The 22,860-nt window shown below is 35.2% G+C and overlaps 1 protein-coding gene and 1 long non-coding RNA gene across 6 annotated transcripts in view; one reads left to right on the forward strand and one right to left on the reverse strand.

Annotated features, from left to right (window-relative positions):
* LOC143895616 (CUGBP Elav-like family member 1-A) overlaps nucleotides 1-22,860 on the forward strand; it is a 553,022-nt gene that overhangs the window by 15,740 nt on the left and 514,422 nt on the right. For 2 of the 4 annotated variants that reach the window (XM_077402903.1, XM_077402902.1), the window contains exon 1: nucleotides 17,153-18,064. The exons of 1 other annotated variant lie outside the window; for it this stretch is intronic. The gene's annotated coding sequence lies outside the window, so the exon portion shown is untranslated. Of the gene's footprint in view, nucleotides 1-17,152; nucleotides 18,065-22,860 lie in introns of those variants that run through there. One more of the 4 variants, XM_077402914.1, reaches the window with a different exon arrangement.
* Nucleotides 3,775-22,860, reverse strand: part of LOC143895628 (uncharacterized) — a 342,321-nt gene continuing 323,235 nt past the window's right edge. Inside the window, exon 5 of one of the 2 annotated variants that reach the window (XR_013256383.1) lies at nucleotides 3,775-6,731. This is a non-coding gene — a long non-coding RNA (uncharacterized LOC143895628). Of the gene's footprint in view, nucleotides 6,732-15,551; nucleotides 16,293-22,860 lie in introns of those variants that run through there. The other variant, XR_013256381.1, reaches the window with a different exon arrangement.

Here is a 22,860-nt window from a genome sequence, read left to right on the forward strand (position 1 = left end):
CCTGCCATTCTACCAGCGCGCGGCATTGCCATTACAACGCGTCCGACGTCGTAATAAAGACAAATCGAGATTCGCAGAAGGAGCGTTCATAACGAAATTTTATTCTGAAGGATCGATCTTTCTTAAGGAGAGCATCGACGATGTAAACGAGGTATGACGCGAGAGAAACGAGCACTCTGAAATCAGAGTTTGCGGGAAAGAGAGTCACGGAAGCGATCAATTTTATTTTTTTCGGATACATATGTTGCCCGTAAATTTAACGCATCATACCATTAGCTTTGAGAAGAATACATGCGCAAATAAATAGATATATTTTTCAGTTTTTAAATATTATTTCAAGTTTAACGTGTTATTTAATTCCGAGATAGAGTATACAGAAATAAGATTTAATGTAATTTATATTAAACATCGAAACTGAAGAAAAAAGATAAGACAAAATTTGCGTTAACAAAATTTGATTAAATTAGATTTGATTATAACAGCAGTATATAAAAGGCAAGTTGAGAACTGACCTCAGTATACTGACTGTTTTTACCTTAGACAAATATGAAACTGAGGTATATGTTGCAAAATTAATTTCTGCAATTCGTGACAAGAAAAAACTTGCACCGTTTACAAGCATGTGAAAGGCCATCGCAAAGTGAATTTTATACAGTATAAGAAAGTTAAGAAAAACATAATAGTACCTGATATAAGTTCTTAATTGATCATGATTATAATAGAGATGAATTATTTACTGTCTTGAAACATGCTTTATTATTGGATCAATCAGTATATAACAACATTTATAATCGAGTGTGAATGTAATCAATAAAAATACGAATCACAGATAAACTATATCGAGAAATTATACATTTCTGTAAACAGAAACTTTCAAAGTTTCAATGTTTACAATTCAATAATATAGTAAATCAGGTCTTGCATTAAACTACTTTGTTATAAATATATTAAATGTTATTATACAAAGTATTTTATTTTTCTATGTATGTTAAAACATATAAATATTAATAATATATAAATAATATATATTAACAGAAAATATGTTTTTGTTGCTTGGAAAATTATTATGAAGATATTAATAGAACCGTAATGGAGTCAATCACAACGCGAATATACCGATAGATTTTCGTGGCATTTGTCTGTAAGAGCTAAGAGCTAAGAGCTTTACATTTTCACGGAATATGCTCTAATGACCAGAGGCGCTAGGAGCATAAAGTCCGAGATAGGCTTTGCGAGCAGTTTCTGATTGAATAGTAAACCGAGACTCATACGTTCGCATTAGCGTACAGAGAATAATCCCCCAGCGCAGCTGCCAACGTCTATGTAGTCGCGCTCCCTTTCAGTCACTATCTACGTAGCAATATTGCGAGCAGCCAATTACCATAGAGCAACGGACGTCAATTATAACGACTCACTCGCCGTTTCGGCTAGCTAAGTCGAAACGCAAACACGACAGTGCGCAGATAAATCGAACGCAAAGAAAATTTGACTTTTGACAACATGAATAATTTACTTCAAAATGTTGAAAAAAAAAAAAATGTTTTAATACAAATGCATACCTGAAAAAGGATGTAGGTAAAATGTAAATTTTAATTGCTTGAGTTTCCAAGTCTATTTAACAAATATCAAAATTTATGTTTAATTATATTTAAGAGCACTGAGAAATGCATCAAAATTCTTATATCGTCAAAGATTTTATTTTTTCTCGGGTTCATATTTTTACTCATATTTTACTTATTATTTATCTTATTATTTAATTTTGAAGATAGCTTGCTCTTCTCTACATTTACAAGACTGCTTTTTTGCTAATATTCTTGTGATTGTTTCTTTTTTGATATTCTTACGGCAAAAATTGAGCGCTGTAACATAGATAAAACAAATCAACAGGACGACGGAAACTTTGTGAGACGTTACAGAATTCAGTGCCTCTTGCTCGTAAGAGAAAAATTGAGCTGAGATGGTTTGCTCCGTATTTTGATAAAGAAACATTAAATATTCCCGTAGTGTATATCGTAAAGTGTCGCAGTTGGGAAGTGTGCAAAAGAAATTAAAACGCCAATACAGGACTGATATGAAAAACTTAACGAAGAAATTCGACATATACTTTTGTTGTAATATTAGTTTCACGTGATTTAGATATCCACGTATAATAATTAATAAGTGACAGAGCAAAAGATAATTTTTCCTTAGCACAAATTTGTGATGTGATGTGAAAGTCATTATATATTATTAATTGTTTTATATTTTACATTAATATATGTAGAAAAATAATGTAACTTTGTTAAGTATTAAAGTAATTCGTCAAATCAATACAAATTATCAATGTTAAATAATTTGAGTAAATAAGTCAGTTTACCATTTTAATTTTTGTTAAAGAGAAATTGATTATATAAATTTTTGAAAGCTCTCGCGGATGAAACGAGAATTTTAATTTGACTTTGAACCGGACTAAATTTGGGGCACCCATTATAAGCGTTTGATATGCTACATATTTGCTGAAATTATATTGGAAACGTGGTTTATGCAAGTCTTTTCCCATCGTGAAGCGTATGGATTTGCGGCATGTGAATTCAAGCGCGGCAAGCGCGTTCGCAAAAGGGAAAGCTTATATTCGCTTAATTTCAGCCGTATTTGCGTTAATAAAGTTTCGTTATTACGCTGTTCCTGTTTATTCCGTTTTGAAGGGAGTCGAACGTATGCTCGAAGGATAATTCGTCTGGTAATTCCTCGAACGTGCTGCAGGCGATGCATTTCTAGTACGCATACGCGTGCCAGCATTATTCCTAATATATTCCGCGCTGTCCTTTGACATAATATTTCGGAAATTATAATCACAATCTTGCATGCATAATAATCTCGACAATTTTTGCGTTGACGACAAGATTTACGTTGAAAATTCTGTCTACTTCTTGAATCACACTTTGTAAAAGTTTTGTATATTATCTTAAATATATTGGTTTTTAAATATCTATACGTTCGTATAGTAATTTAATTTTGTATTAATAACGTCGAAAACTAAATGGGACGTATTAATTTTTAAAAAGCCAATTACAATAACTTTTTTTTCTTAAATTGCGAAAAAATTACAGTTTAATTAAATTATATGTATATATAGGACTAAAATGATATTATAAAAATAAATAATAAAAGCGTTAGAGAATTGAGTACGGAAAATTCTAAACATCGATATTTTATGTCAAAATTTTGTAATTAGTTAAAAACAATAAATTTTTGATGTCGTATCTGAGCTTCCTTAAAAGTTGCTTCTTCAAGGAGCAGACTTGTTGGCAAATTGCACTTCAGGCGAAAGTTGTTTTATTTTATAAGTAATCCAGCACTCATCGTGAGTGCATTTAAATTTAATGCAAATGTTTATCATTTTTTTTAAACGTTAACAATATGTGTTCTCTCTCTCTCTCTCTTTTTCTTTCTCTCTCTCTCTCTCTCTCTCTCTCTCAAACATAATATAGAAAATTGGAAAACTAACTAATATACAAACACTATAAACCTCTAACAATCAAATAACTAAATATATTCATAATATATTATTATCAAACTTTAATAATCAATGTTGAATGGGCCATTATTAACTTTTATAACGCATATTTTTTATAAATATAAAGCTTTAGTTTAGAGCAAAATAAGATTTCATTATTACAGAGAAATATATCTATAGCATCTATCATATAATGTATAAACAATACTTATACTATTTATAAAAAGAAGAATAACAAATTAATATAACACTAGATATCAAGGATCAGGACGTTGTAACTGTAATTAAATAAATGAAAGTTTTTCTTATTATTTTAACACGATCTAGCGGGAACAGCTATTTCGAATAGGAGCTAGGATTCCATGATGAAACGGGAGACCGGAATTCGGTCGCGGAAACGAGTTTCGCTCAAAAGAGCTTGTCAATGTTTGTCTCCTCTGAGGAGGTATCGCGACTGTTTCACGGGGTTACCTTAAATCGAAGACATCTTTTTCTGTTGGCGCTCCGACGTTGAAACAGTTACAGGAATCTCTCAATAATTTCTCTCTAGACTGTGACGTCGTGACTGGTCTTCGTAGCGCGTCTTTGAAGCTTGGGCTCTTTCGTCCGCGGTCGTGCACCGCTGCGAACGAAAGCGACTTTGCCCGCAGAGTAAACAACCGGGCGCAATTTTCTGTCGTTCCTTAAAAGGCGTTAGAAAGAAGACTCGCGAGGAAAAACGGATGGTCCCTGTCACGAAGAAATTCATAGTCAAAAGTGGAAAAATGTCGGTCTGTCATTTAGCGCGAAGTATTATCAGATATAATACTTTTTTTATCTTTCTTTTAATTTTTCTCTACAAGAGTACGTATCTCACTGCCATGCTATCGAATGAAGAATCGCCAACTAGATTACGAAGACAATCGCGATCAGTGACGTTAATCCATTAATCTCTCCTAGTCCGACTTTCATTAAATTTTTCGTATCAGCCCGCAATAGTAATTAGCGATAATTACGTGCAGACTCGCGGCATTGATCAACACTTAATTAAGCTGAGGAACTCCGCGCGAGAGTTTGGCGAGAATTGAGCCGTGAAAACGGGAGCTTTTAACGCTTCCTTAAAACCCGTGTGGGACATCCTCGACCGAGCCGTCTAGACTCACCCCTGCGTTCGCCCCATAATCTTTCACGGCTAAGACGTGAAGAAGAGGGTCCAATATCGCGATAGTAGCTGCTATAATAGGTGCTAGGTCGATTTCGGCCCTCGTCTTAAGCTTATCGCTCGTTATCCCTACAACTGCCGGCACTTTGCATAATAAAACGCTACGTATGCCGAACTGCCGCGGTAATTTCGGTGACCCGAATTATGAAGAACAATGAGAGCGCTTCAATTATCCACTGACAGGCTCATTTTTTCCCATCTGCGTTATGTTTCTCTTATCCCTCTCACATATTCGCCTTTTTACATTATGGAGGAGTACACTATGTATGTATATATATACATATATACATATATATGTATATGTATATATTTAATTTATGAAGAACTTAATCTTACTGCACTAACAGCTTGCTCTAGATTTGACATAATTACTGAAAAGATGATACATGCTTTCAGAGAAAGAAAATTTTCTATTTAATACTCTAAATTGACCACACATAGGCATTTACTTATAATAATAAAGCTTACATTGTCAAAAGAAATACGATTAAATAATTAGAATTGAGTACTTAAAAGTTAAACGCAAGGTTCAGAATATTCTACATTTAATTAAATATATCTCGCTAGAATAAGACCACCGCTTACGCTACAAATTGGCAGTTTTTACTATCCTTCGCATTTTTTCTACACGCAAAATTTGGCCAAATTGTCATGAAAATTAGATTGTGCATGCCTTCAAAGGTATGCATGCCAAATTTCAGTTAAAAATAACAAGTTAGTTACCTCAAAACAACCATAAATACGTACCTATGTCTAATTCCTTTCTTTTTTAGTCGCGCCGCGAAACGTCTGTTTCGCAGGCCGTTGTTGATCAGTTAGCCGAAGGTTACCAATAGCAATCAGCGGTATTTTTGAATTGTATTATAATGCTATAAGGATAACTATAGACGATAATGAAGAAAAAATCCACATATGATAAATACAGACAGCTAGAGAAGCATTTGAAATTTTTTAATCCGAATTAGGATCTGATCCGAAATAAGCACTTTACCTTATATATCACCTGAAATGATGCAAATAAAGTAGATTCACAATTTGCTAAGTTGATGATGTATGCGTCTGTGAATAGCGTCTGTACGCTTCAATAACAGTTACAGACTACAAGTCTAAAACAGTTCATTCGCTTTCGCTGTACATGTACGCGAATGGCGGATATCAACGATACGCGTCTCTTCCTCGAGATCATCCGAGCGAGATGAGCACTCTCAGTTATTACAAGTAGAACAATGATTTTACCCGAGTACGACGCACGGCATACTTAATGGCCCGGGCTGCGAGATGCAACGAGGGAAGAAAGGGCGGAAGTCTCCTTTCGCCATTTGCGATAAGCAGCTACGTCTGAATCCGTAACATTCAGTATAGAAGGCGTTCGCCCGTGAAAGAATTTACGCGTTAATCGTGAATAAAACTGGCGATAATAGCCTTTACCCAGAATATTATAGTCGGTAACGGATTCGGAAATGTATTTTTTACATTATCAATTAGACGGTTTTCTTGAAAGAAAAAAAAATCAAGAATCACTTCGCACTTGTGCGGAAATATTTTAGGAAAAAAGCAACTAAGTAGAAAATAATGGGTTTGCTTATTTGTGCATTTAGAGAGTTTATGCCGTTGTCTGTCCTTGAGTGCAAAGTCATGCTTTGTAAATTATGAATCAAGCTCTTAAATGTTCAACGTGTGTGTAAAGTAGAAAAATCATGCGTTGTTTTCGTAAGATCGTAATCGTAGAGAAAGGAAGAATCGCGCGCCGACACGACGAAAGTAGAGAGGACGAAACTTTTTCTAATCTTGAGTTATCTCTGTCCATTCAAGACAGGGTGCTTCCTGTCCAGGGTTATTGCTATACCTTTTCCTTCCGTCAACCTTTTTAATGCATTGAACGGACAACTCAGACGCTTAAATTGCTTCGTTAAATCGGCGAAGGCGTCGTCATGGTTTCTCTTGATCTTCTACGAAGGACCTCTTTCTCATTCCGCCTTTCTTTCTCTCTTCTTACAGTTGTCGTCAGCGGTATCGTTCTCGTCGAAAATACGTCTGAATAAAGAAAAGCATGAATAATGTAATCCGTATAATATCAGGCGGATAGAAAGGCATAACCAGATATAACACGAGGGTGCATCCTTCGTGGGTTAATAAACGGGAAGAAGACTTCGCCGGCAGACATCGAGCATTTTCTCGCTCGGTTGGATTCACGCCAGATGATGACGTTTTTATTTTTTCCCCCGCATTATACTCGCGATTTTATTGTCGCGAACTAAGCGACTTTTAACGTTAGCACTTTTTGTACTTCGAAAATAATTACAAGTGACAGAAAAAAAATAACTTTTGTAACTGTTAATTTTGTATAAAGAGTTAATACATTTGAATTAATCGAAATTGAAATATTAATTAATGCCAGTAATAGTTAATTACATTTTTTCTCTATTTATAACGATTAAAACAATAAAGTAATAGAATATAAAATTAATGTTTTGTAGTAAAGAGGACATTTGAATTCTGACTTTTAATTTAAAATACAATATTTCTCTATAATTTGATAAATTACAAAGAAAACAAAAAATTTATGTTTATAATTTAATATTTTAAATTTTGACTATTGTTATATTTTTAAAATAATCTTTTACATTAGGTATTTAGATTACTTTTACAATTGTTTCTACCAATTTTTATTTTAACAAACGAGAAATTTTCTCAATTTAATATCAAATTGCATTGCTGCATGGCATTTATCGAGAATTCAAGGGATTTATTGTTACGTCTCTTTTTAACATTTTAAAAAATATATGTCCGGTTGAGCGTGTCTCGAGTTTTGCATAGCTCGGATGATTTAAATGTCGCCGATAGCAATTGGTATTCGCCGGACATACAACCGACATTAATCCTACCACAAAAGACTGCGACTGCGTCAGCGACTCTCGTATATATAATCTGTGAATCTCAGCGCTTGGCGCCCTTGTCATCGTCATTGTCGTCGTCGTCGCGTTCTCGTCTTGTCAAGTGTGTACCGTAGCAGAGAATAGTGTCGGCCTATTCTTCGCGTTCTTCACTGCAGACGGGAGAAACTATCTTGCTTCCCAATACCGTTTAAATCTCTCCCACGCAATGCGGTTTGCAGTGTATGTTTTTCACTATAAAACCGATCAATATTATTTTATAAGCTATTACGTAAGCTCATAATTGAAGCGAAATATCTACTTAAACTTTTCATTAGATTCGCTACAATAATTTGCAATAATTGCAAAAGGATACACGTTCAATGATATAATTGATTTATTATAAAAAGCTATCTGTTTACTTTTTTGTGAAAGAGAATTTAGTTTAACGTAATAATTGATTGTATACAAAGAATATTATATAAAAATATTTAGGATATTGATTTACAAAATTATTATGGAATTATTATCTCTCATATTTTTATGTAACTCGTTTCTCGAAAGAATGAATCTGGTGCACACTTTTATCATGCAATGAAGTGCGCTCTGGTATATCGTTACCAGTCCACGACATCGAATTACGGTATGCATTCATGTGGCGCCATTATTCTGTTGTAGTAGTATAGTATAGCGCGGCGCGGAAATTCTCTTTTCCGGTTAGACTGTGCGATCGATCGATACCCGATGATCGCGAGCGCAGGCTCGCACGGGCATGCAAGATTACGCTAAACCGCCGGGTGTTATGAACCACGTAAGACGACGACTCGCGCGCAATTCGGGACAATTTCGGGTTTAGTGGTTTCTGCTATTTGCACGGGAAATTGCGCCTGCTGATGTCACATCCGTTAACCCTCCTCTACGCGGAGCGCCCAATTGTTCGGCTCACAGCCGCGGGTCGATCGTGGATATAACGTGTGTGCGACCATGGTGCTCGCGTTCTCTCGCGACTCGAGCTCGAAGAACCGTGAGGGGAGATCGGGAGACGGGGAGAGAGAAATCTGCTCCCTATCTCTCTCAAATGCTCCCGTAAGGTCAGGCACTTGACATCGTTTCGCGTTGACGGCCCCTTATCTGAAGAATGAACGCTCTTGTTTTCCTATTTTCTGGTTCCTCTCTACGCGGATCGGTTCAGATGTTTTCTGGCCCGTAATTTTATCGAACGGTCTCTTTTTCCTTTTTGCTCTCTTTCTTCCTCTAAGTATGTTATTAGGCAATACATATACTACGTTATAAAAATATACATATATGTATATACGTAGAAAAAAACTTGCAGCAGCTTTATCACGTAACATTATCCACATAAAAGGAAAATAATATGTTAATATTTTCTGCTACAAATCTCATTTTTTTTCTTTCTTCCTCAAATGTTAATCTAAATCTTTAACTGATGACTACACTTGTTACTTTTTTCACTTCATGTAATATTTATTTGATAGGTTTCATAAACTTAATTAAATTGCAATCACACACACACACACACACACACACACGCACACGCACACGCACACGCACACACACACGCACACGCACACGCACACGCACACGCACACGCACACGCACACGCACACGCACACGCACACGCACACGCACACGCACACGCACACGCACACGCACACACACACACAAAGATTGGTTTATCATATGATAAGAGAGACTAAGAAACAACAACATATTTAATTTTTCTTTTACACATAATTTTTTTCAATCAATAAAAGTTTCGCATTTTTATTCGAGAAAGTGAGATGCTATTAAAATAATATAAAAATCTAAAGGCAGATTACAATAAGATTAAGGTAAATAACGCAAAAGCAACAATTGTGTTGAATCTCGTTGCATCTAAATCAAATTAAAAAATGTTGGACCCTCTATTATTTACATTCTTCATTTTTCTCACCAATATTATGCGTCGCGTCGCGCGCCGCGTCTAGAGAACGTCAGGATAAAACCAATTCCGCGCGTACAGAGGTATCAGAGCGCCCTTTTCGGAAAGCCGCTTCGCTTCCGTCTTCGTTCTCGTCTGCGACTGCCGGGCGCGCTTTGGCGACCAAGTACACGTCGTCACCAAATGGAATAATAAATCACTCTCTTAACGGCGAAATATCGCGCAGACGGTCGAGATTTTATGCAACCAGTCTGCAGAATGCATATACTCGGATGCATTAATAGCAATCTCGTTGCATTCATATCCAGCTGACTTAATGGGACGTACGAAGAGGGAGAAGAGAAATAGAGAGGTATACTAAGAGCGAGAAAAAGAGCGGAGCGAACTAAATACATAAGAGAAAGAGAAAGAGAGAGAAAGAGAGAGAATATTTGTATGTATATGTGTAAATGTATGAGTATATATATGTGTGCAATGACAGCGGGTGAAGGGGTGCAAAGGGTAAAGACACGAGAGACCGAGAGAGACGCGGAGACGAACGAAGAGGGCGCGAAGCGGACGAAGGGACAGGGACAGAGAGAGAATTCAATTCCACGGTCGATTATGCAGTCAGTCTGCCGGATTACTGCCGGTACGCGTTTCCGTTTTGCGCCGATGAAGGGATTACCTTGCGTGTATACTACATCCGTGCGGGTGCACGCAAACGCACGTGTACGCAGAATATCGTGTAACGTGCGCGTTATACGACATGTAGACGTATAAGACATACCTTTATATACCATGCAACATACATACATGTGCACTTTTATACATTTAAACATATATAAATCTTATCTTTGGTATATGTGTATATACTGTATATACATATATCGAAGACAATATACGTATATGTATGTGTATATAAGACCCAATCGTTTTTCTTGAACAGCACTGTGCGAAGTGTAGACCGAATAATAAACCTCGAATTAAATTGTGGTAACAAAGACATTTTTTAGACGCCTTGTTATAATCAGATTCACGAATATGAAGAAATGAAAGAAAGATAACTTGATAAAATTATTGATAAAAATAAATCTTTCACATATAAAGAAATATAATCCTTGTTTTTTTATTTTATTTTATTATAAGTACAAATCAATCAATTAAATTAAATTGTTCTAGTGCTATGAGCACTATTATAACAACATTTAACTAACTGTTGTAATAATTATTATATTACTTAAGCAATTTAAACATTATTTATAAAAATCCAATTAAAATAGACTTTATTATATAAGATAATGAAATGCAATAAAAATAATATTAATACAAAATGAAGATAATTCTAGAATAGTGAGAAAATATTTTACGTAGTAATATGACGTTTAAAGTGAGCTCTTCCATCGCGAAAACGATGACCGCGTTCCGGTCGACGCAATATTTCTAACCGTGGCGAAACCACGCGAGACATATATTCTCGCTGGAAACGTTTATTAACGCTTTTTCGACTTGTTAATTTCAAGTGGCGAAATTGGTACGCTCCATTTGCACTGAATCAATGTCACCGCGCTACACCGGCGATCTTTCGGCGAATCAGCGACGTTCGATGCGATAATTCTTGCGACACTCACCGACGCACGAACAATACCGACAGTCGAAGTCAATTCATTCGCTAAACCCAGAGCGCTCTTTCATTTCAGTCCAAAACTCCTACTACGTGAAAGCGAGTTCTCTTTTGGCGAATTCCGTGAGAATAACGGTTAGAATGCGCGACAATCAGTCACCGCGATTTACGACGTGCAATAAACCTTTCGGCACGATCGCTCTTATTATAAGCGTTCTCGTTCCGACAGTTTGTACGACATATTGGAAAAAATATACCTACCCACACACCTTACTGAAAAGTACGATTTAAAACCAATTAAAGTTTAGGAAAGACTTTGAGATAATAATTTTAACAAGACGTCATTAGCATATAATTATACAGTTTAAAATATAAGACTCTTGGAATTCTGATATCATTGTTATACTCCGGAAATAATGGTATCAAGATTTCAGGTTCCTTTATATTTTTATACAAGAAAAGTAATAGTTTTTGTCAGATGCATATAATTTCAAATGAATTTCTTTAATGTAAAGAATGAATTGTATACTTGTTTATTTGACTAACAGCAATTAAATATGTATCTATCATGAAGAAGATTTATAAAAATTGGCTGTAAAACGTTTTTATTATCTTGCATGGATGTTATATCCCTTAAACTTCTTCGACATTCTAGATACACTATGCGCGAGCTGTTGCAAAACCAGAATGCCCGCATTTCTCTCTTTTTTTCGCCCGCCTTGCGCGGCGATAATCGCAAGAGTTATCATTGTTCAACTGGCTAGCGGTCGACAAAAAGAACTCATTTTTGCGGTAGAAAGTCGCGAGATTCCATCGATTTTGTGCGGGTGCAGCTTGCAGCTGCATTGTTTGGGTTGTTTTTATTTCTCGACTTCGGGCATGCTTAATTGCACTATTGCGCACACTGTTCAACTTTGCGGTAGTCGTAACGTTGCTATGCATGCAATTTAAACGGCAATTAGTAACGCGTTTCAATACATCCCGATTATTACATGAACGCTGATATTAATCACACATTATTACATAGTAATTAAATTAAATTTATATCGCATACGTAGCGAGATACCAGAGATACATGATTCATGTAATACGTTTTGGAGTTAATTAATGCCCATGTTAGTGACGCTTCCGCGAACACGTATATCTTTTATATGTTTGAGTAATGTCAAATGATTTCCTCTTTCTACATACCACGATTTTTAATTAACTGGCCACAGATACGTAGGTTTTATTAGGATTATACATGAGAAAAAGAATTTGTTCTCACTCATATTCGTTTAGAACTTATTTAATTACACAAATTGATACATGTAATTAGCTAATTACATGCTAATAGAATATTCATTACTTAATTTTAACTTTTCCTTAATATTTATTAGTAATATGTAATATTTTATTTAATTCTTTTTTTATGCATTTTTTATTGCACTAGACACTACAGACGCGCGCTTCGCGCGCGCTATTTAGCTTTAACATTATGCTATTACTATTAGACTATTAACCCCATGATACACACAACTGTCAAAATATACAATGACAGCTGCAAATGAAGTAAGCGCAGCAAGAGAACCAATCAGCATCGCGGAAAAGAGGCAACAATAAACTATCCATGCCTTTTTTAGAAGAGGATTTGATAAAATAATAACGTAACTTTGATATATATAATATTTAACATAATTAACGTGTATGTATTTAATACGGATAATTGTCATGCTAAATAAAACAGAAAATATAGAAAAATATATAAAGAAAATATAAATATAAAAATATAAAATATGAAAAATTTTTTTTTTAATTTTATATATACCTATTTCTTTGATTTTTTAGTTTTTAAAATTCTATTTTTAATAATATGGCTTTTCACGTTTCCACATTTATTTTTATTTTTATTGTTGGTATTTGATTGACTAAAGCATAAATGATATTTAAATTATTTTATAGCATGTACGCAACATAATGAATAAATTTGATCTGAAACTAATAATAATAAATTATTTTTCAAAGTTGTATAAAGTTTAATAATATAGAGTTATTTTATAATATTATAATATTATTGTTTATAATTATACAAAATATCAGAAAAAAATAAGTTTTTTCTTTTGTTTGACATTTTTTTGTTTGTGCTCATTTGTTGGTTTTTAAACTTTTCACATTGTTTTGAGACACACGAGCTTTTCATGTAATTTAATAAGTGTTTTAATTTTTAAGAGAAAACCATATCTCAAGTATTGAATGAACAGTTTAATATAATAAGAAGTTAATTAAATTTATAAAAAGTTTTTATTTTATAAATCTTTTGCTTTATATTTTTATATAACTATAAAATTTTTTATTAAAATTGAATTTTTATTGAACACTTTTTTTAAGTAAATGTAAAGTGCCAATTTATAGAAGTAATTATTGTTTGATAAAAAAAATGTTATAATTTAATGAAATGACCTGTGTGCACTATAAGCATGTATGTAATTTAAGTATAGGTATATATTTAATTTAACAATTCTTAAATGTAAGGTTTTGCTTATCTTCAAGAATCACACAAGCGAAGATTTTGTTCCCCCATGATTAACAACGTATATCTCAGCGATTCTCCTCAATAGAGCGACGGTATGTTTAATCGGCCGGGTTAATTTCTCCTTGCGAATTAACTCCGAGCAATCGTATCGCAAATGAGAGGTATAAAGATCCTTTTCCGTGTGAGTTTGACAAGGTAAGACGATTTGACGATATTCGCCTGTCCTTAACCTTTAAGCGGCCTTAAGGGGCTAAGATTTCGCGTTTGAACATTACGATACGCCGCAAATGCCTCTGATATTCTTCCGCGATCTACTTACGCGCTCGAGGAAGGACGAACAAGAAATTAAATCCGTTCCTGGCGGCAAGTGGAATCCGACCGTCGGAACGGCGCGTTTTATCGCATTTCCGAAAATTTATCGCTACAGAATAGCTCCAATGGATATACTCTGTCGATTGTATCGCTGCTGGAAAATCGGCAATTGTTATTACTGGCACGCCGCACATTGTCAGATGCGCTTTACGTTCGTAGTAAGACACTTTTGGCACAATATGTGCGTTTCGCGGCTTTTATTACGTCCTTGTACTGCTTAAAATGTAGCATTGGAGAACAGAAATGTTTTATTTAATCATGCTTTTATTTAGTGCATTTTTTAAATTAACCGATTTCTAATTAAAAATAAAAAGATATAAAAAATTACAATTTCGTAACTTGCCAGTGATGATTAACGAATATATTTCAATTGTATTGACTTAACTGGCTACAATTTAGTATAAAATCACAATGTTTCAGCCCTTGGTTTGGGCCCTTTTCAAGTGCAAACTAAATCATTTGTAAGAATCGTCGTTTATGATTTTTCTAGAATAATTTTATACATTACGGATGTCTTTTGATTTCAATGACGATTCTTACAGATGATTTAGTTTACACTTGAAAAGGGCCTAAACCAAGGGCTGAAACGTTGTGATTTTATACTAAATTGTGGCCTGCAGTTAAGTCGATATATACAATTGAAATATATTTAATAAAAAATTGCGTTTATAAATATATAATTAAAATTAAAATGTTGAAATTTAAATTAAAATTAATGCTTAATTTTACTCATTGTCAGTATTTAAAGCATTACAATAATTTTTAGCATCAGAATAATATTTAGTTGTTGAAAAAATAAAACAATTTAGTTTTTTAAAGTAAAGAGAATTAAAATTAAATACTGTGTGAAAGATTAAAAAGTATAATGTGTATAATATGACATAGCTGAATTTAATAACTATTTTCAACGATCTTCCATATACCTTTTAATTGTACGGTTACTGTTTAGTGGGATAGTAATCTTCCTCATATTATACCTAACTACTATATATATCCTGGTATCAACCGAATGACACTCTTAACGTAATTAGCAGTAAGTTCCCCCCCCCTTCGCAAATATTATTCTTCTCTATGGAGGTCACATAAACTTAAGAAAAATTCATTGCCGCGAATGGCAAAAACTTGTTTGCAAGAAATCTCCTTATCTCTAACGAAGTACCTCTGGGAAAACTTAGCTTGCTAGCAGTATTTTGAATTTAGTTTCTCCGAGAGATGCGAAAATTAAAATTAATAGGGACCACCCTCATTGGTAACCTGAGAAATAATACGTGAGAATACAGAAAAATTTTAACACTGTCTCTGGATATATTTCACACATTTCAATTATAACATAAGAAAAATTCCACAAAGAACAGAAAACATTTCAGGTACATTTTCACACAGCGATTTAGATTTGATAACTAGGATTAATAACTAAATTAGTAAAAATAGTAAAATTAAAAGGAATAACGAAATATGCTTTCGTTTCAGTCAAGATTTCAATTTTATTTGTTTCTATTGATTACATGTATATTTATAGATTATAAATTTGTATATGAATAAAAGAAAATGCTACCATTATAAAAAATAATGTTCTATATCTTAACTTTAGATAAAAAATATATGGAACAGAAGAATGTGCTCTATCTGAAATTAAGTATTTTCTTCCAAAATCTTCTTCATAATATAAATTAAAAAGTTCTGTTTACATCTATATAAAAAAAGATCTTAAATAAAAATTTAAATAGAAAATAAGAAACAGGAAGAAAGTCAAAAGCCATTTGCTTTTCTTGGACACATATGACTGATAAACATACACATATGACTAAAACAGCAACAGTTTTAATTGTCTCATAATAAAGTAGCCGCAACGCGGTTAGCGGTTGGTAACGAATCTCGCCAAGTTCGTATAAGACATAGGGTGGCCGGTCGAGCAGATAAAAGTATAGTCCCGTTAATAGCACGAGACAATGTAACGCGGGAGGATAATACCAATTAGGCGGCAGGACCAGCCAGTCGGCAGCGGCTGGCAGGATAAGGTTATTTATTTGACGGGTTAATTTATTCCGGATAAAAAGAGCTCAGCCCCGGCGAAGTCTCTCTGCCGGATGTACGGGCCTTAAATTAAAATCCCTCCTCCAATACGTTCCCCCTGATGCAAGAAACATTGCTCTCGCTATCTTGTGCCCGCTATGTTTCACGAGTGCGCCACTCTAAGCCACGCTCGTGTATATGACGTACAATCCGCCTTGCTTCAGCTGCTGTCGATGGATTAATTTGAATATCCGGAGTCTTTCGAGCACATTTGCGACTTCTGCAAAGAAAACGAGAAATATGGCTGACAATATGAATAAACGCAATATTTTTGGCTATGTGCTGTGAAATACGGAATATTATTTATTCTTTACGAAATTAAATGTAAAGTAGTCATCTCCCATGTTCCTTTACATCTCTCGCGCGTATCGCGTTTTCTTTATTATTAAAGCCAATAAAGTAGCATATTGTACTATCAATAAGTGATCAGAATATTTCATATACTGTTGTCCGTGTATTAACTTTTCAGGTACATAATTTTTTGTTATATCATATATAAAACTATACATAATTGGATTATTGTTAGGCAAATTAAATATGTGGCGCATAATTGAAATACGATAGTGTACGACAAATTGTGCGTCAGTTTTAATAACAATCAAATATACCTATCGCGTGAAGAAAGAGTTGCAATGTCTTCTATACATATAATTTGTACAATTCGGGAATAAACTTACTATAATACGAATCACCTCATTGGAATTTTAAACCGATCATTAGCATAGTCCGAGCATTGGCAAAGCCATATCGTTCAGCGTGGCAGTAATGACATACAGACAAGTAAGCGTCGTCTGTGATTATTGCCCTTCTCTCTCGATTTTTCTTATCATTCTTTTGCATTCATACAGTACGTCATTAATACAAACCGATAACGAAGTTAAAAAACGTTAAAACGTCGCTTTCCTCGATGGTAGAGCTACGCGAAGAAGGAGAGAGGGAGAGAGAGAGACGAAACGAACAGAAGGAAAAAAATGTACGTATATATATCGGACGTATTGCGAGACCATAGTGGAGGAAGAGAAGCACAGAAAGGGGGGGATAAACTTGCATCACACGCGTAGAAACGGAGACACGTATACGGTCGTGGCGCGATAACGTCGCGAAGCGATCGCCTTAGTGCGGGCAATACAAACAGCCTATGTCCACCTTGTCCGCTTCTGGAGCATTTCCCTTGTTCGTCTGCGTCGATGTTCCATCGTCCGTTTGCCTTTCCGTTTTTTCCCCCGTTAGATTTCTTGCGGCCTATTTCCGGTGCCGTCACGAGATAATCGCGATGTGCAGCGGTACGTGAGTGTGCATGCGGGAATTTGTGCGCGCAAATGTGCATGTGCAAGTGTACGTGCGACGGACGTGCATCGTCGACATGAAAGCTCGTTCTCGTGGAGTTTTCAGCGGCGATTACGTGCCCGGTAATTTTGTCGCAAGCTCGACGAGATCCGACCATGAATCGTGTCGCCGGCGAAAGCCGTCGATAAGCTCGATGTCGGTGTTGGTGTCGTATCATGCGTGCTGTTAACGAACCCGAAGGGCCGGTAGGTTATACGTCCTGATGAATGCACGGCCAATTGATCTCGGGACGACATAATGTTGCATTAGTGCCACGTCGAGCTAGTAACATGCTCCCGAGTTTTTTGCCTATAGTTGTGGCTTGTCGCGCGTTACGTGGGTGATTTCGAACAATCGGTCGACGCAGGAATCGTTTCGAGTGTTTCACAGAGTAGTCTTCAAGTAGCCTTCGTCTGTAATTTGCGCTATTTTTAACAGAGAGTTCTGTATGTGGGCGCAGGCACACGCGATATTTCCGTGTGTGATTCAAATGTCAGCGTAGATATGGCCGCGCGACGTCACCTGTTGCTGACATTGCAATTAACGAATCGCCTCGTGCTCCGATGACGGCTTTATGAAAAGCAAACCAGATCCTTGGACACGAGCGATGCAACATATGCATCGAGCCTACTTGTTGTCCCGACTTGCGTTTTTGTTGTCGCATTGGTGAGTTGTCATGGAAACTTGAGTTTGACAAGTAAACGATCTTAACCGAGAAACAATCGGAATTGAAAATCTTGCGATAACTGATTATTATTTATTTTTTGAGCATTTCTGATAATCGCTCCTATAGATACATTAGCCGTAAGGATAAAAATAAATCTGAAAGAGCAGAAAATTTAATCCTCTTGTTTCCACAGTAGCCATATGGCTATACGTATTATGAATTGTGAAATAAGATATTACTGCAATCTATATATTTTTTTGATAGCTGTTAACATACGTATATAAATAGGCAAGAGAAAAAATACTCGCAATATTCGTCCATCTCGCTATTGACACTTTAGGTTTTAAAGTGCAGTTGATGTGATAATGACAAATGAGTAAATGGCTTGCAGTAAATGGCTTTGCACACAAGCAGTCCGAATGCAAATTGTTATCTAATCTTTGGTATACTACGCAATTCTTCACTCATACGACTTATGCCGTCGTAGTTCTTATCATGAAGACTTATTTTAATTTTTCATATTTGTAAACATTCTGCAACATCTGATTTATTGCTTCAAAATTCGTAAATATATTTATTGAAATAATATTTTTTTTTACTATAATATGCAATTGCGATGTTTCTAATAAAGATAACAGTATCATTTGATATCTAAGAGATTGGTTCATTAAATATATATAGTTTCCATATTTCGTGAGGTTATTGTTACCGTTTGATTCTCTCGATTTTTGATATGTTGAAGTCTTCTTTCACTATAATGCAATAAAATTTATCTCTTGGTGCAACATTGTTAGATTACCATTTCAGAGTTTCTAAGATTTAACAGTTATTATAAAATTAGTTTGACAGCGGCGTAACGGTGCGTAAACGGATTTTGTCTCATTGATATTGATGCTTGTTTGATGTGTTTGTTACATTCTTTTTTTGCAAGGACCGTTCTCGCTAATTTCCTGACGAATACTGTTGGGCTGCGTTCGGATCGTTCGGATTCCCCACCCAAGTGCTAAAAATCATATAGCATATGTTACGTGTAATATAGATTTTCAGCATTGGGGTGAGGAATCCGAACGCACCCTTGCCCCGAAAGCATAGCGGTTATATGAGTGATCCGGATTGTTTTTCTTTTTTCTCTCTTCTTTTTTTTTCTTTCTCTCTTTATTTCTCTCTGTCTCTCTCTCTCTCTAATCTCTATATATATTTTCCTCGATCGAATGTTCACTCTTTTCCTCCTTCTCGTTCCTATCGAAGTTGTCCGATCGATAACTTTGACCAGCGTCTTGAAGTGAGGAGTTTGAAATTGATTCACATTGGCAACCAAGGCGTCGGTGGTAGTTCCAAGGAAATGCAAATACGCCCTTGAACTCCGCATCAATAGAGGCCGGGCTTAGGCCACGTAAGCCTCGTTAGAATGGATGCCAGACGGACTTATGGTCTGGCTTACAATTACCCGACGTTTATGGGTCAAATACATGACGTTTTATGTTATTATCTTTCGCCTACTGATCTCAATGTTGACGCTAAGTCGGTTAAAACTTCCTTTTAAGTTGGAAGCAAGTCCGTGATCGACGATGAAAAGGTTACGCTACGAAAGTTCGAAGGTAAAGACGGCCGTTCCCGAACTCCGAACTCGATCGAAAGTATATTCGACGTCGATATGGCTTCAGAATTTATTCGCACGTTAGAGACTTGCATCGGATTACAAACGTGTCGCAGATATGATCGATGCATCTCTGACAGCTATAAAGCATTCGACATTATTATCGAGCGTGCGCCAGATTTCATTGTAATGACACACGCGAGCGCTATCTTTTTCAATGTCGGCAATGAAAATCGGTTGACGATGACGACCGGAGAATATCGTCGCTGTCGGATAGATACTAGATACGGCAGAGCGCGTCAGTAAAACGATCGATCGACGTTTATAGCCCGAATACACGTCGTTTCTCGTTATTAGTTATGACAGGCGATCTCGATGCCGGGCGAGTTTGCACATAATTCTGCATCATACGTCGCACGCGGGTCGAGTTTATCGGATGTAACGAACCTTCCGTCAACGGCACCGAACACACGGCGAGAACGCGGCGCAAGCCCCACGCGGAAAAAGGCTCTCTGCGTTTACTGCCTACCTAAAACCGGAGTGGTAAACCGGACGATAGCCAAGTAGGACACGTTTTATTTCGCCCCGGAGTAGTTTTCTTTGTAGCTGCAAATGTAAATGGAAGCAGATGGCAAGAGCGTCTCTTGCGCGTTAATAAAAAACGACCGCGGTGGCCTTAAGTATCTACCGCGTGACATGGCAAAAATGACGGCACGTGTGTGCGTAAGTTGTAAATTTAAAGTAGAAACAAGTTTAAGAGTGTTTTATAAACTTATGTTAATTTGTAACGTAGTTCGACTGATTTCTGATATCTTTTTAGAACTAGCGATACAAAATAGTGAATGTGTGATAAAATTGATAAAAAATTAGTTGAAATATTATAAATGCACACATTTAGGTATAAAATCAAGTTCTAAAGTTTACTTAAAGTCTTTTTATTAAAATTACATAATTAATGAATTAAATGCTGGATGATTGTTATAAAGAAAAATTTCCATCTAAAAAATATGATAAACACAACAGTGTTTCTACAATTTATATTATACATATTTTTGGGGGAAAAAAAAGAGAGAGATTTAAGAGGAAGTAAATTAATCAATTTAATCATATTTACATAAGCAGCCAAAAAGTCACGGGAAATTTAAAAAAATATAGTGATATAAATTTAATTCTTAATTAAAAATTACAAGCCAGTCAGTTTTGACCGCTTTGACCGTTCTAGCGTTAAATTCAGACATTTACATTCGCATTTATTCTCGAAGTCGTACATTAATAGTGTGTTTCATCACCGGAAGGACACGTTAGAACACCTCGTTTCTACTAACTAGTGAGACTTAGGACGAATACACACTATAAATCTAAAGTAACTATAAAGCCTCACGCTCCGCCACTGAGGGAGAGTTAAGTGAAGCCGTAAACCCATGAGCCCATGAATCCGTAATTCCATGGTCAGAGTTTATGGTTAGCTCCCACCATATTTACGGCTATCTCTTAAGTGTATTTGTGCAGATTAGAAGCACATAGTTGCCTTCATAAAGTACGATTAACTACGCTTGGGGACTGATTCGTCCTAAAACTGACATTTGCTAGAGAAGATCGACAGTCTACGTTATTCATTATGCTGGATAAATATAAATTTTATATACAAATTTATTCAGAAGATACCCAAAGAGAAGTGAAATCAACATACCAAAACCAGTCTAGAGACCACGAGATTGACAAATTGAAGCTATAGTAAAGATTTCGATACGCAAGATAATTCCTAAGCAGTGGATTGATATAATATTGAGACAATGATTATACAATTAAAAAACGAAAGTGGTTTTAAATGATACTTGATTCGTCTGACTGATATACGTTTGTTAATCAAGCATTTTAATTGGAAGTTAATTTTGGTTTACTACGATACTATTTTATTGTCTCGTTTTCATTTGGCACAAATGCAGCAATATACATCTCTGGCCCTGATTTCGCAGATATCGTTGTTCTGAAGATCAGTTGCATATGCGTTTAATAATTATGGCGCTTGGCACTGGCCACTGGTATCCACCGTGCGGGAAGTTTAAAGCAACGACCGGCCGATAACGTTCCGTCGGAACTATGTAATCTTATTTGAAGCCCGGCGCTCTAATTACCGCGGTTGCTACCTATGCCACGAAAATATGATTCGCCTACCATCTCGTGTTTCCATCTCCACGCCGCTTGTATACACCCGTCTAACTATTACTCTAATTATTTTTATCTACATCTATGTATTTCAAAGATCTCCTCGCCGAAATTTCTCGAGTTTAATAACAAAGTTACCAAATTAGAAATTCTATTTAATACAAATTTTTTTTTAATGCTGTATTAATTATATACAACAGATTAGTGATTATATTTTAATACAGTAATTATTATTAATTAAATAGTATTATTAATTTTGATAATTTTACAAAATAATAGATTTTATTTTTATAAATAACATTAAAAATTAGTAGTTTGTTAGGATTACTGATTTTGCAGTTGCAATAATATAACATTACTATCGTAATTGCTTATTTAAACCTTTTATTGTTATTATATGTTATTAATTTACTTTATATTAGAAATGTAGTAATATTCATCTAAAATAATTATATCTGTTTTACTCATATTTTATTTTACTTTGGTCCTTAATATATTTGAATTTTTATATGAAGACAAGCTTTTATATACGATATTAAAAGGTGCTTGCATCTATTCCTGCTCATAAAATAAACTAAGTTTGAACTAAAACAAAACTTTGAAACTTTCAAGCTTTCGAGAGAACAATATACACTGTATAGAGAAATATAGACAATATAGAAATTCAAACGTTGCCTTACCAACAGCTATTTTCATTCACATTGTGTTGCTGCTAATTCCAATAAAATAATACGTTCAATGAAGCAGTAGTACATAGCGTAAATACATACGTTCATTGCATTGTTTAATTGTGTATTATAATGTGGACACACGTGAATTATTCATATAACGAACTTTATTTATATGCGCAGCAAAAAATTCACAAATGCATTTATCAAACTACGAATTCGACAAAACTGAGAAATGACTATAAATGGAGGAGAAAACATCTTACCGTTGTTGTGTTTTAATATACATTTCGTATTAACATTTTCTGTAAACAAGGCCGGTATGCAAAGCTTGTTTAGTCATATACGAATTGGTACACGCCGC

The sequence above is a fragment of the Temnothorax americanus genome, unplaced genomic scaffold, assembly GCF_048541705.1.
Source record: "Temnothorax americanus isolate GAGA-0224 unplaced genomic scaffold, ASM4854170v1 Scaffold16, whole genome shotgun sequence".
Taxonomy (NCBI): domain Eukaryota; kingdom Metazoa; phylum Arthropoda; class Insecta; order Hymenoptera; family Formicidae; genus Temnothorax; species Temnothorax americanus.